This window comes from Channa argus, chromosome 9, assembly GCF_033026475.1.
Source record: "Channa argus isolate prfri chromosome 9, Channa argus male v1.0, whole genome shotgun sequence".
NCBI lineage: Eukaryota > Metazoa > Chordata > Actinopteri > Anabantiformes > Channidae > Channa > Channa argus.
This window is the reverse complement of record NC_090205.1, coordinates 14024323-14039993: the sequence shown is the minus strand read 5'-3', so window position 1 is coordinate 14039993 and position 15671 is coordinate 14024323. Positions and strand designations below refer to the sequence as shown.

Below are 15671 nucleotides of genomic sequence, written 5' to 3'. Positions count from 1 at the left end.
CCTCTGATTTTTATCAGCGAAACTCTCCGTATAAATCTTTTTCTTCATAATGTAATTTTGAGATCATTTTAGAGATCATTCCAGAAAAGCTGCTTTCTTTGCACTATATCTGTTTTGAAATATTGGGTTTAACTTCATCGTGATTCAGAGTAAACTTTCTATGGGGATTACTGTAATAGAGAATGTCCATATTTTTTCTCTGCGAAATTCATTTGTGATGTATTTCCCCTTCAGACACTCAAAAGATAAGGGCTGACTATTCATTGTTCAATTCCATTTTGTGTGCATCTGTCTGGGACTACAGATACCATATTGCAACTTCAAACAGGTCTTTGTGAAATAAGAAAAAGTAGGCATCATTTCATTTTCTCTCTGTCCCTCGCACAAATTTATCAGCGGAACTGTATCTCCTCAGCCAGAGGAGTGAAATGAGTAAAATACTGATTTCAAAGACTCAGCACACTGTCGTATTATTTGGTATCGACTTACCCCGCACACTGGCGGATTGGTAGTTACATTGTTCAAGCCCTTACGTTTTCCTTTCTTTATTGTAGTGTGCTCTCCTTAGATCAGATTACTGCCGCATCCACAACTGTGTAGCACCACTTATTAAATACTGAAATGGTCCACATGTTGTGTGTCAAGTTTCTTTAGTTGTCAGTCAAGGTTTAAATACATTCAATAATCTGATATCAACCTCTAGCCTCTTTGTCCATGTTGAAAGAGAATCCCTGAGTAGACAGTATATCTGTATAGCTGTGGCTAACCTGTTTTAACTGCTTTGCCTCTTTTTCACAAACTTTTTGAAATTGCTGGACTGTCAATTAAGGTTTATATAAAGAAACCAAGCTTTTACTTAAATAATGATATCTTGAAGGACAGTTACTGTCTTAGAGCTCAGCTTAGAAGCCACAATTAAAAAATGTTATGATCATTTTTGTAATCATTTTAGTAAATATCTCTGATATTTTCTCCCTCAAATGTTGTTTATAAAGCTAAATAAGCCACTTTTGCATGCTCCAATAGATGACAAATCCCTTCACCCAGCTCTGTCAGAAATCAGACCTTAACAGATCGAAGCTTAGATTGGACTGTGTGCCTGTGTTCTGTGACACTGCTTCCCTGATACACTTTCAGGTTTCCATGAACAAAAGCGGGTGACAGATGTGCTATGTGTCATGACATGCGTGTCATCTTTTGAGATGTGGGTTTGACACTTTGGAGAGCCTGTGATGCCCTCATGCTTGCCATCACTGACCTAATACTTAAATAATATCAGATGTACAGTGAAGGACCTATGTACATTAAAATGGTTTAGACTCCCGGCCGGCAAAGAGTGGTATGTTTGCATTTGATTGACCTAGAACTTTAGTTTGCAACAGAAAAGAGAAAGTATCAGAGGAAGGCTGTGCATTTATTGACACAGCACATTGCATGGCGCTCAGTTGATTATACTCTGCTATGTTTATGTATGTGTGCTCTGGCATCTCGGGTAGCTTCAGTTCTGTACTGGTGCATATGTCGGATACGTCTGTTCTGGCACAAAAAATTATTGGTGACTTAAATGATTCTTTTTAAAGCAAAAGAAAGGACGTACAACTTCCTATTATATGTAAAATGCTTGACAAGGTTGACATATTTTTTACCGACCTAGAAACTAACACTCACAAAGTCTATGTGCTCTGAAAATCTTTTTTCATTATAAAAACTCTCCCTTTGCTGTCAGGAAATATTGAGTTGTAGTTTTTACTTTGTTGATGAGCTCCAGCATGACAGTTTATAACTGTATGCACTGAGTTTTTCTCCATCTTAATAGATGTGTTTGCACTTTGTAGTTGTTTAATCATATGTCATCATTCATGGTTTTGTAGTAGATGATATTGAATTCGGTCTTCCTTTTGCTTTTCAAACACTGTTGTGTCATATTAGTCTGACTCACTAACCATTTCCTCCCGCTGTATCTCCTCCTGTATTCAGTTGTCTGAATTTGTGTTTGCCTCAAGTCAGTGGTTACAACTGGTTTTGACCACAATGCTACAAATTGGTAAGTGGTTAGGGAAAACAACCTAGTTATTATTGTGTTGAGTCAAGTTATTTTGAAATTTTGTTTCACTGTGGCAAAGTGGTGCTGCCTGTTTCTCCTTTATTTTAATATGCTAGTAACGCAATATGACAATTAAATCCTAATTACATTGTAATTTTTTCCTCATCAGCTCAATTAGAAAAGAGCTGTTTAATTCCCTTCATACAGACAAGAGCAGAGTCGATGATTACACATTCAGAGACGGCTGTCACTAAACACTTAGCTTGCTATAAAAGGCAGTATTTAACCAGGCCCAGATTTGGGTTGTGAACTGTGCGACATCAGTTCCTTTAAAAGCTGAGTGATTTACACAATTCATTAAAGCCAGTGAATCTTCAGCCAGCGTCATATTAAATGGTTACTTACTCTCAAATAGCCCCTCGGGAGTCGAATTGTTGGCTTGCGAATAGATTAAAGTTTACATTGAAAAGAGAAATTGAATTCAGAGGTAATCAATAGCATAATGGGCCAGTGAGAGGAGCCTGCTGCCTGAAATGAAATTACCATATTTTTAATCTTAATTTTCCACTCTGTTTATCTGACAGTGTGGATGTGCAATCCAAACAGATAATGAGAGAGTGGGATATTGACAGTGGGGTCCTCTGGAGTGCTTGTTTCAGTGATTAAACGCTGTGATCTGTGATTACTTTGTGTCGGGTGTCAGGCTGGCGGCCAGGGCCCGGGGAGACACTGCACATAGCAGCTGGAGCATCATGGGTCTCTGAGGTGCTAATGCACCTGACACAGCATTGACAGCATCCGAAACCCTATCAGGGACTGCACCACACGGCAGCTGCCACAATAGGAATACTCATGGCGCTATCTACATCAGAGTCAGCATATATCCTCTCTGCTACCCCCTCGATAACAGCCAGTGCAAGAATGGTGACAACAAAGTTTGCACAATAAGTATTATTAGCCAGATACCTTCCTATGTTGCCCAATAATAGCATCATTTTAAGACATTTTTGAATAGGTGTGCAAATAGCAGTGCCGTCAACATAGTGCTGATATAGCTTTAATAAATACATTTCTGAGAAACCTGGCTGTTCACACAATGAAGTTTATTCCCAACGAAATAAAACGCAAAATAAGAGTCAGCACAATGTGGAGGCACTGAATGAAATGATGAATTCAACTTGTAGCATCCACACTTTTAAGAGAGGAGTGATACGTTGGTGCTGATTCGAGGGTGCGATACATGTTCTTCTCAGTGAAAGATGTTTTATTGTGAGTTGAGAGACGAATAATGTGACAAGTATCTGTAAGAGCTGAAAGTGGTGTAAATTGTTTAAGGTTGTTTTGTTACGGGCCAATAAATAAGTAGTCATAGGGCCATTTTGGGTTGAGGAAACAATGTTTTTCACAAACTTTCTGTTTTGCCAGCATTTTCTTTTGTGATGGATACTGCTGTTTGACAAATGGAAACAAATTGCATGGTGCAGGCGTCTGAATGGCAGGGAGCTGGGGTGTGTCAAACCCGGTGCAGAAAGACGATGAAGCGAGAGCCTCAGGTTTTTGTGGGCGACTCAGACCTGACTGATCCCAGCATAAAGTACTTGTTGAAGAGAAGGAGAAAAGGAGAACAGGATTTCGACAGGCTGCAGTGAAATTAGGAGAATTGACTATGGCGGCTTTGTTCCCGGCTGGTGACATGGGGTGGGGGAGATGGGGAGACTGGAGCGATTCCCCAGAGACTCGGCACTCAGCCTTTCTAAAGTGACTACAAACTGAATATGTGACAAGTTCCCAAGGCCTGACATGAGGCTGTGTAGCGCTAAGAAAAACAAACAACAAATGGCACATTTTTAAGATACATGTGGTGACACTTGATGTAGTGTGTTAGAAAATGGCTTTTTATCTTGTTAAAAATAGGCACTCATTCGGAATATGTAGATGCTATATCTTCTAAACCATTGCAACAACCTAGTTAGACCGAGTTTGTACTGTGGTAGACTTTTGTGAAAGTTAAAAAGTACCAAATGTAGATTTCCAACTTGTGCCTTAACAAACACGGACATTAGGTGCAAGTACTTCTTCGCAGCATTCACACGTGAGGTTTAATAAGCCACACTGTATCATGGTGCCTCAGCAGTTCAGTAACCACCCCTGCCTGGCCATATGAACTGGCCGACTAATACATGTGCAAACAGTAATTATAGGTCACACATGTAATGGATGATTATGCTTGTAAATTCTCCAGGGTGTAGTTGGTTCCAAACACTGTTGAGTGTGACTGTACGGTGTTTACCTTTTCAGCTGTTTGTACACACATTCACATAGATGGAAAGAAATAATGTATTGCTGTAATGAAAAAAAAACTCTACTATTTTATGCAGAGAAAACTTAACCCAAGGAAACACTACAGGCCTGGATTATTTTTGTTTGGACCTTTCCCTGTTGCTTTGAACTAACTAACTAATGTGGCCTTTTGAAAAGCCATAAAATGGGAACCCTCTTTGCATGCTTTAGTCTTAAATCCTGGGCATGCTCTGTCACCTTCCAAAAGTGCTGTTTGATTCTTCAACTGAGAGCGAGAGAGAGGCAAAGTAGATGGCTAGACAATAGCAGAGGGCTTATCTCATCAGTAAATAAGGCTTATTGCTTAAAGCTATAAAAGGCTATGCTTATTGGTGATGTCATCCTTTTGTGGAAGATTGATGAAGCTTGAGGCAGGGGGCATAGTGTGTGTGTGTGTGTGTGTGTGTGTGTGTGTGTGTGTGTGTGTGTGTGTGTGTGTGTGTGTGTGTGTGTGTGTGTGTGTGTGTGTGTGTGTGTGTGTGTGTGTGTGTGTGTGTGTGTGTGTGTGTGTGTGTGTGTGTGTGTGTGTGTGTGTGTCTAACGAAGGGGGCCTGATCCACCAAACTCAAGAGTTTCCAACTTGCCTCTGCAGAGTTAGATATAATTTAAAATGTATGACACATAATTTAACTGTTGCTGCACTAAAATTGCACTCTTTGGTGGTAAACTAACCCAAATGTACTTCAAAGTTCCATCTGGCCAGGGGGCTTTTATCCTTGGCTATGAGAGTGGTTGATGTTCTGTGCATGTAAACGTGCAGCTTTGGGTAAAGGTGGAGACAGCTTGTGTCCCCCATTATTGTCTGGTTGCATTTACGTGGGTCCAAGGGCCCACTGTGTCTTTTTGGGTTACTTTCTCATCATTTCTCCTAATGTAGAGACCCACAGGGTTGGTGGCAAGCGCACAATGTGGCTGTTGTATAGTTACTGTCAGCTCTCTCAAATAAGGCTTCCTGTTCATTAGACTTCTTTTCACCTCTGCACAATACGCCGGCTTTGCAGCAATAGTGAGTCGACGCCCATCTCTTCAATGCCATGTGAATAGTTCTAAATAGTGTTTATGCAAGCCATTGTTGTCTATTGTGTGTCCAGTCTTAATGCACAGTGATTTGCCTGCTTTTGTAGCCTGGGATACATTATCTTGCTTATGTGGCTTCAGATGCATGCCTGGCCTTTGAGCCAGTAAACAGTCTAAAAGTTAACTCCCTATGGACAATCCTGGAGATGCCTGATAAAGTGGGACAGAGTATACTAACTGGCCCATTTCACGTCTGTCTATAATTGCTCAAATGGCGTCTTCCCCTGTTTAGAACATATCTGCTTTAAACTTTGTTCTTCTGTCACTTTCTAAATTTATTTTGGCACACTTTTGACTTCAAGCAATTTCTAAGGAATCCTAACAAACGAAAGTTTGGGGAGAGATTTAAACTTAACCTCAAAACTGATTTGAAATCATCATCTGTGACAATCATTCTTTTTTCCCATTAAATACATAGTAAAGTTGATAAGTTGATGCTGTTGCTTTCAAAGATTAGACTGACATTATCTGTTGCACATCTGGTGAAGAATGTCTATTCAGTACGGAGATGTATTTAAACGCTATGTCTTTATTCTTCAAGCTGTCAGCGTAAAAATGAAAAGGTAATACAGATAGACAGCCAGGTGGATAATCTGACACACATCACAGTCAAAGAATAAAAACTTTTATATCTTGACAATTATGTCAAAATGATGTCTTGTAATGGAAATTTATTTCTCATGATTCTCATCAGTTACTTTATGAATTTGTGTTATCGCCCACATTTGTACCATGACTTCATTAGGTTTATTTGTACATTGATAATAAGCACAAAATTTGTAGTACCTATACTTTCTGTCTCTGGCTATAGATACTTATAAATAAATTAGTCCTTTTTTTTTTCTTGATTGCGTAGTTAGTACTTTGGAAATTGTTACATCCTACAGTGCGCTCAGTTTAAATTAAAGATGAGCCTCTTTCTCCTTTTTAAAAAAATATACAAATGTTGGCAGCACCTAAAATATTTCCAAAAGAAAACTAAATAACCCTGAAAAATGAGAGAGTAGGAATAGGCACCATATTATAGCCTTCATCTGTTTGTAGTATTGTTCTAGGGAGCGTATACATCACCTCCAGAGAGTAACTGATAGGCCCAACCATTCACTCTCGGATAGATGCACAAAAGCAGAAGATATCTGCAGCACAGATTACATTATACTTGTTTGAAAAGCATTAGCAGTCAAGTATGCAGAATGGGGTGGGGAAATATGCTTTTACTTCTGGCCAGTGATTACAGGTGAGAGATGTAACTGATAGTTGGCCCATTATTGTTCAGAGATTTGGTGTATTTGACCCCCTGAAGCATTCTGCTGCTAAAGGGAATTTAAAACAAGCCCGCGACTTGGAGGAGAGGAATGTTATGATTGGTCTCAGTGACACCGATACAACGCTGTCGTTGACACTGGACTGCTGGAGAAGCTTCACTACACGAACATTTAGCAGCAGGCTTTTCATTAACCTGTCAGAGAGAGACTAGATGCTGCTTTGTCTCTGATTGCCACATCCCCATATGCGTGTGCTTCTGTTTATACATTTGACTTCCATTAGCCCACCAGGTGTGTGTCACATTTTATTTAATGAACTGTAGTCATGAGGTAATGTGTAGCCCGCAACAGTACTCCTTGAAGCTAGTTTTTTTTTATTTTATACATTAGTAGTGATGTTGACTTGTGTTGCTCCTGGGCTGATATTTTCATTAAAGGGCTTCTTATCAAATAATGAAATAAAGAATCAGTTTCTTGCCCATTGCTATTACCTCCCACAAATCAAAAGCTTTCTAGTGTAATGTCTTGCCTCCCATGCCAGTTAATTAGGCAGCGTTGTGCTACATACTAATGCTACTTTCATGAGAATAATCTGAGACAATAAACCTTGTCTTTTTTTGTGTCCTTTTGCAAGCCCTCTTAATTAATATCAGCAAATACAAACCAAAGTTAATTGAAATTTGAACATCCCTTCTTTATAGTTTACAATAATACAATCGCTAGTGTTTTGTTACTGTTGTTGAATTACTATAATAGTAGGTATCATATCTCTATTTAGTATTCCATTGATTGCCCTCGAGGCTGCAGCAGAAATATAAAAGAAAGAAATGTCTTTACCATGAGTAAACGCAGGAGACAATATATGCAACCCCATCATTGATTTAGACTGAAACATTAATATTCACACTCCTCCAGATAATCATAGCAAGGTGTGCATGATTTGTTTTCATTGATTAAGTGACATTGCTCCAGCTTCTCTCACCATGGTTATTAATACAGTTTGCATTGATATTATTTCTGCATTAACAACAATATCACCAAGTGTGGGACATTACAGGGCTGATGCATAAGAGTAGCATCTCTGTGGCAGATGGCTTTAATCAGAACCCCTTTTGATGCAAAATCTTTAAAACTTTAATCAATCTTTATGGACGAGCTTTTCAAACTGTATATGCAAGTTTGAATAGCATAGTTTTAAAGAGGCTGTGCCCTCCTGTCAGATATCTGATATGTTTTGCAAATTACAAATCCTTCTAGGAATATGAATTAGGTTGAGGAACCTGAGTGTTCCCTCCATTCATATTATACACAGTTCAGATTTCAGTTGGTTTACATGAATTCTCAGTACCAGCTAATGTAATCAGGCCAACAATTCCCAACTAGCGTGGGATTGTAGTACACAGAACCTTCAACAAAACATAATCTGGCACGCTACTATTTCAGGAGGATTTTTTTTTTATTATCATATGTCTTTTGTCATATTGGCCCATGAACAGAAATAGCTAAACAAAATAAATAAATAGATAAACAGTGGGTTGTCTTTATAGCCTTTATGCAGTAATATCTCTGAGCCAAGAACATTTCTGAAGTTAACAGTATTTATGTTCCGGTAGTGTTGGTCACAGTCTGTCACACATTATTTGCATCTGCATGTCCGATTAACAAATATGACATATTCCTAAGATCAGGCTCCTAGCACTCTAACCACCCACCATGGCAATTAACTGTCTACTAAGCGTAGTAGACGACTAACAAGCGTAACACACATGCCTGATGCAAGCCAGTAGAATATCAAGCTACTTTCCTCAATGTATCCCTGTTTACCCTGTAGAGCCACTGTGAACACACAGTACACATGTGCAATCTAATTCATTTGAAATGCTAATTGACTCTGGGCTCTGGACGGAGGAGCTTTGCTCTCACTTGTATTGATGTATATGTTTATGTTGGAGTGCAGCTGGCTTTTGAAATCAACTAGAGATTGAAAGAGCTGTCTTACAATGTGAGGGACTCGCAAGACCTTGAAGGGGGGAAATGACCTCTCGGGCAAATGTAAAGGCGCTTGAGGACTGTTAGCTGTGAATCTGGTAAAAATATCAACAGGGATGGCCTCTACTGCCGACATACTAAAATGACACTGTGTAAATTATGGTTATCGCTGTGTATGCAAGAATATAACAAGAAAGAAATGGATTAAAATGCCTGAATACCCAAAAAGACAGGTTGACAGACACACATTCAATCTTTTTTTTTTATTGTGAACCATGTTTGATGGCAACTGGGAGAGGACAAGAGGCCACCTCTGTCAGTACATGCTGTATGTCAACGCTCTCACATTCTGTATTCTTTTTTCAGTAAGGGGTATTAATTGTTTTTAACAGTCAGTGATGTAAAATATAGATCCACAGATGTAATTTCCATGTGGCTTTCGGTTCAAGGTTTTTATCCAATGTGATATCTAAAGGTTGAAGGGTTTAGTGGTAAATCCAGACAATTTTTTACAGCACGATTGTCACCCAACTAAACTATCTGTTCTACTTATTTATAAAAAAGCATTGACCGGCGGGGCATAGCCAATATGGAGGTTAATCCATTCTAGTGTCTATACTATGGGGTGCTTATGGAAGCATATTTTCTTAGGGCAGCCATGCAAATTATTACTTACAGCCCTGTAAGCTGATAACACAAATTAGATACCCATTAAAGTTGAACAATGTATATAGAATGAGGAGAGATTGCAAGTGATACCTGAAGGGATGCTTAAGTCGTATGGCACTAAAATATGCCTCATGCTTGCAAACTTCAAAAGTGGAGAGATGTTTATCCCTGGGATTGGAAGATGCATAATAGTAATCTCATATGCACAGAGGCAGCTGCCAGGTGGAGGATAGCACACTGCATGTTTATGAATAGAAATCATTACAGGGACTGGGGAGCATACCGGCATGAACCAGTGACACAGAACTTTTTTTTTTTATCATCTACCCAGCACACATTATAACACTTAAAAGTTCAGTGTGGCCCAGTGTTTAGTGTGTTATTAAGTCAGCTGTGGTTGTATGGTTGCCTGTGTTTTTCTATACATTTACTTGTTGAGGAGATACTTTACATATGGCTGGCAAGGCTCTCTAACTTGTTCTGACCTGAGAGTTAGTTGGAATTGAGAACAACAAGGTTGTTAACACGATCCTGCCACCTGAGGGGCCTGTGAAATCAGAAACATGCCAGCTTTAACAGAAGCGCCACGACTCCACTGGGCCTCTACCTTCACTAGCTTCTGCTCTTATCAGATGAGCCACTTTAATTCATGTGCCAAACACCTCTCTGAGGGTGAATACAAATGTTCAGCAGCCTTTAAAAAGTGGGAGCACGTTTGTGGTGTGACGAGAGAGGAAGTGCTCCAGGCTAGTTCGGGAAACCCAGTTAATTCTACCTTTGACTTTCCTGTTGTTGTTTTTGCAGTCCCTTTCCCTTTCTGCTCCTCTGGCAGGCTGATAGTTAGGGATTCATCTCAACCCCCCCAACCCTGTCTGACGGACCATGGAGTCAGCAGTTTTTCTTCAACTGATGACTTTCAATGCTTGGTGGTGAAAGAGATGAAGCTGAAACACAAAGGCATATTAAGGGTACAAAAACACTCACCATTGTCCCATTGTTGAGGGTCACAAATCGTCAAGTAAAAGCAACACAGCATGGTTGAAATGTATTCACCTCCATCCCTTTCCTCCTCCCTCCCTTCTCCTCTCTTTATATTCATTAGATTCATTATAGGCCACAAAGGATTGCCAACAAAACAGCTTGTGATTTTAGTTGAATTCATCCCCCTCTGAGGCCTGCAGGGAAATTAAAGTAGGTGACTATCACTGGAGGGGGAGCAGGCTTGACACATCTGAAGCTTTCAGTGATGCTAATAGCCAAGCGTATCCAAAATACACAGGAACTGACCTCAAACAGATTGTGGGGGTTTAAAATCATTAGTTTGCAAATGAAGTGAAAGTACATTGGTTCAATGGTAGAATCATCCCACTCTGAACCTTTGATTAGTGTTTGTCAACTCCCCTTTCTCTTCATACTCCCCCACCCACTTGCAATCCAGAAATTAATAAAGGAGACATAGCGACACTTTGGAGGGAAAGGCTTGCATCTCCAGCACCTGTTAAACAAACGCACTTAAGGCAGGAATCAAATTGCAGGCAGGTTTAAATTGGTGTAAAATCTTCATTTAGATGATGTCCCCAGGGCCTGCTTATTACTTGAGATTTATATAGCATTAGTTCTGCCTCGCAAATGTGGTGCACCATTCCACCTCAGTGAAATATGAAGAGGCTTGATAAAAAGCTACAACAGATTCTCTCATTAAAAACCTAAACCTTTTAAAGATTCATTAATTTAACTTGTGGCATGCAGCTCTGACATGCACGGAGTTCTGTGCTTGTGCCCTTGAGCGCTGTATGTTATACGGTGTAAGATGTTGCTGTGGCTCATCGACAGAGGTTTCTGAGAAGAAGTACGCCAACAAATTAGACTACCTGCGATGGTGAATACATCTCATTGCATTGCAGATGTTCATTTTAAAGCATGTAGTGCTGCTAGAATAAGCTAAATATAAGGAATTCTGTGAGATTCCTTGCACCTGTTGTATTATTTTTTTTTAGTCAAAAATAGAAGTTGGTTACACTTGCTGTCACACATGATGCTACTGAGAGTGACACACATCATAGTTAAGGCTAAAGGAAGTGGCCACAAAGGCGTTTCATTTGCAGCAGTACCCCTATTGAGTATGTCTGTTTCAATCACCAATCCGTTTTGTTCTCCATCCCTTTCAATTTGTTTACATTTGGCCCCTACTGGAGAGGGACAGTCTATTGATTTATTGTCCTCGTTCCTGAGAGTGGCGTAAAGAGTGCACAAGCCCCCCCCCCCCCCCCCCCCCCCCCCCCGCGTCTCCCCGTCTTCAGGCCCTGCTCTCACATTGTGCCGCCTGGTTGCTGGCTCCTGTTACAGAGACGGTCCAGGGAAAGACCCTGCCTAAGCATCACAAGGACCTCACAAGGAAAAAAAAAGCCTCAACTGCACGAAGGCCCGAGAGACAGCACTGCTGCACAATGTAGTTCTGGCTGAATAGCAGACGCCGTGGGACGTTTGCCTCCCACAGAGGACTTTTTTCCTTCTTTTTTCTCATTAAAACAGAGCAGGTTGTTAGATGATAGTTCACTTAATCAAATATTCTATATTGTAATTTAAATTTCAATCATATATCAAAAATGTTTTAATGATGTGTGTGTGTGTGTGTGTGTGTGTGTGTGTGTGTGTGTGTGTGTGTGTGTGTGTGCGTGCGCGTGTTCATAAAATCACTTTTGTCATTCTATCATGGTGGCTTTTTTGACATTGCCCATTGCAGATTGATATTTTTTACGAAGAGCACCTGTCTGAAATTCTACAGAACAATTTATGAGTGAAAAGAATCATTTCAGATGAAAGCTTGAAATGCTTTTGTAAAATGGCCTCTCCTCTCCCTTGAAGATAAACAATTTCCGATGAATATATGACTGGGCCCCCTATCTATCACAAAAATCAGAATGTGTCCCATACTGAGCCTATTGTAGTCTATTAAAAGAAATCCTTCCCTGTGGCAACCATTTTGCAGGTTTCAAGTAGATAAATGCCTTCCAAGAGGGAGAAGAATGCATTTCTACAAAACTGCATTAAAGAGTAATGTTTGTCAACTACTCCGATAAAAACTTCAGTCACAATTCTTTTTAGAGGCGGCAAATGCATTGGCAATGTGTAAAGCTGATTGGTCTGGGGAGGCTGCCTACAGGTTAGCAGGCCCCATTTCCAATCTCTGACAGCAATATGTGTCGCCGTGCGCTTCATCCCGATTGCTCATGTTGAACACAAACCTTGGTCACTCTATATATGGAAATCTCTGTCTTCAGGGCGAAAAAAAATTAAAAAGGTGAGATTGGCACTTTAACCTCCATGCCCCCCTGAAAATATGTTTTAGTCTGATACATTATACTACTGCGAATTATTTATCAAGAAGATACAAGCTTGATATTTCAAAAAAATAATGAGATGTTGAGGTGGCAGCTGGAATGTTCTGGTCCAGTGAGCAGCATCTATGAATCGGGGGAAATGAAGTAAATATGGCGGGCTGGGACACACCATGTGCTGAATGTGAAAGAGTGGAGTGTTGTGTTTTGGTGGCAGTGGCCAAAAACTAAAAAGCTTTCTTTTGTGTCTGTCTTTTAGTCTCCTTTGGAATAGTGACAGTGAACGTGTCCTTGCAATGCTGCACCAGTTATGTTAGAACAGTCATATTTTTGAATCCAGGTTTTCAAAGGCATTGTTTGTCTAAATGCTTCAAGTGCTTCGAGTGCATATACCGCAGATAAAAAAATTAGATGTATTTGAAAATTAAAGTGAATATATATTTCATAAATAATGTCACTTATTTGTGGTTATCAGAGGACTCAAAAGATGTTGAGTGTCCAACGTGGAGCCTGGAGTCTGTCAGGTAAAAACAAAACAAGTTTTGTGCAGAGTAGAGTTGAAAGAGCCCACCTGTCGACACGGTGAATTCAGAGAACAAGTCATCCAGTTGTTGCAGTTCATACAAAGCAAGCGAAGAGAAGAAATACATTCACACACTCTGAATACATTTGAAGTGTGTCTCTCCTCAGATGACTGTTATGTGAACGAACAAAACAGTGAAAGGCTGTGTAATAATTCATTTCAGACCCTGTCAGTCATTGCTTTCACTCCACTGTTTGTCTCTCACATTTTGATGAACACACGGAAATCAAGGTGAGCCATTACTTGTTTTATTCTTTAAGACGGTGTGTATCATAATTTTTTTTTTTTTTCACAACCTATTCATACATAGACAATGTCTTTTAAAAGTGAGGTGTGGTTTTTGGAGAGTTGCTTGTGGTCATTTTTTGCTGATTGCATAGGTTTTAAATATGTTGTATAATTCTGTTTACATACAAAATATATATGGTTTGCATTTAAGTATTTCAGTTTGTTGACTGAATTAAGTAAATAAAAGTCGATTTATTTCTGAGCCTTCCCCCTCCCCATCCCAAACTCTTGTCTTTGTTTTGATTTATTTCATCCTCTCAGAACATCCCATTGCCTTTCAGTGCCCCTTTTGTTCTTGGTGAAGGGGTCTTTTATTTGGGAGAAATCTCCCATCTCAGACCAGTGCTTTGCCTTGATGCAGATCTTCATTAATCTCCGGGGCCGCTGTGGGCTCTACAGCAGCCTGCCGTTTTGATGGGAATTGAATTTGATACCGTATTGTGGCTTGTATGGAAGCTAACAATGGCCTGTGTTCCTTCTTGTGTCTGCACACAATCAGAGAGACCCAATTAAATAATTTGGTACAATAAAGGGGAACAAAAGGATACCCAGGCATAAAGTGAGGGCTCCAACATTTGCATTCTACCTATTTCTGTATCATGTTAATTAATTTGCTTTGAAACCACAGTGGAAAACAGTGCAGCTCATTTGAAAGTATGTCTGGGGATGCTTCATATTCAGGTGACATGTGAAATCAACATTTTACAATAGAAAATTCACATTTTTCTATGGAGGACAAGAAACCATCAAAAAGTGCCTTTTCTTTTTATTTTGATGTAATCTTTATACTGAAAAGCCATCTTTCAAAAGGCTGTTTTTTTTCTTGATTGTGATAAATTCATAAAGGAATTCTTTGTGGCTCAGATAAATACCATCTCTGTTCTAATAGAGTAGCATGTACAAATATGTGTATTTAACAGTTTATAATTTAAAAACAATGTGTGAATTGTGATATACTATATAACTGCTTTTGTTGATGGTAATATATCATCTTCAATGAAGGGTAAATGAATTATCCACGAGTGGCCCGTGATAAGCGGTGATGGGACTCATATGGAGCTGTCAGAGGACCGCTGGTGGGCTCTCTTAGTCCAGCCGCTGTAATTGAAAGAAATGAGCCATGGAGCTGACACATTACCAGCCTCCCCAGAGATGGACCACACAACCCAGCACACACACACACACACACGCAGACACACACACACGCAGACACACACTGTTTTTTTTTTTAATACATCATCTATACAGACACTATCTCAGTGAAAGTAGAATCTAGACAATGTAAGCCTGGCTGGCACAGGACAGCACCCTACTGTAAGTGAGACAGGGTGGAAGATTTGGTAGGTCTCCGTCTGGGTTAACGGGATAATGAGAAACTGCCCTGCAGTGAGTTAATCAGCTCATTGCTCTCCCAGCACTGCCATTTATTTGCTGTTTATTCCCCAGCACAGGGCCCCAGGGGGAGGCCTGTCTGTGAGGCAGCACCTGCAGCTTCCCCAGTGCTTGATTTAGTGCTGTAAATGCTGCTTGTGGGCCAGATTACACTGGACAGTGATCAAACCTTATTTGCACTCTGATTAGACAAACTGCTCCCTGCACTGACCAGGCTGAAGCAATTCTCCTTTAGCAATTTTATACTGCTGCCCTGCGTAAAAATGATTAACACTGTGTGGACGAGTGTGGCAGCCATTCACCACAGTCTGGCCCTGGTTCTAAAACAGGTATCAGTTCTACTGCTATCAACCAGTTGTTATAATAATGACCATGAAAATGTGTTTAATACTTTACACAACATTTAGGAAGTAATCATGGAAGAGACACTGCCATTTGCCTCAATTTATATTAAATTATGTATGGCTGGCTGAATCAGCAAAAAGCCTCTTTCACCTCCCACTGATCTCATCGCTTAGTTTGCCCGAACACCAGTATAAATTTGTTATAAGTCTGCTTTTATAGACATTGTTTACATAATTTTTTCAACCCCATATTTCCAACCCATGACTGTGTGCACACTCATGGACACATACTTATTCACACGCACACAAATGCAGACACTTCTTGGAGCAGACAATATATGC

General features: G+C 39.9%; 1 protein-coding gene across 2 annotated transcripts in view; it reads left to right on the top strand.

The window, feature by feature from the left end:
• sox21b (SRY-box transcription factor 21b) overlaps positions 1-15671 on the top strand; it is a 55438-nt gene that overhangs the window by 27973 nt on the left and 11794 nt on the right. The window lies entirely within an intron of this gene.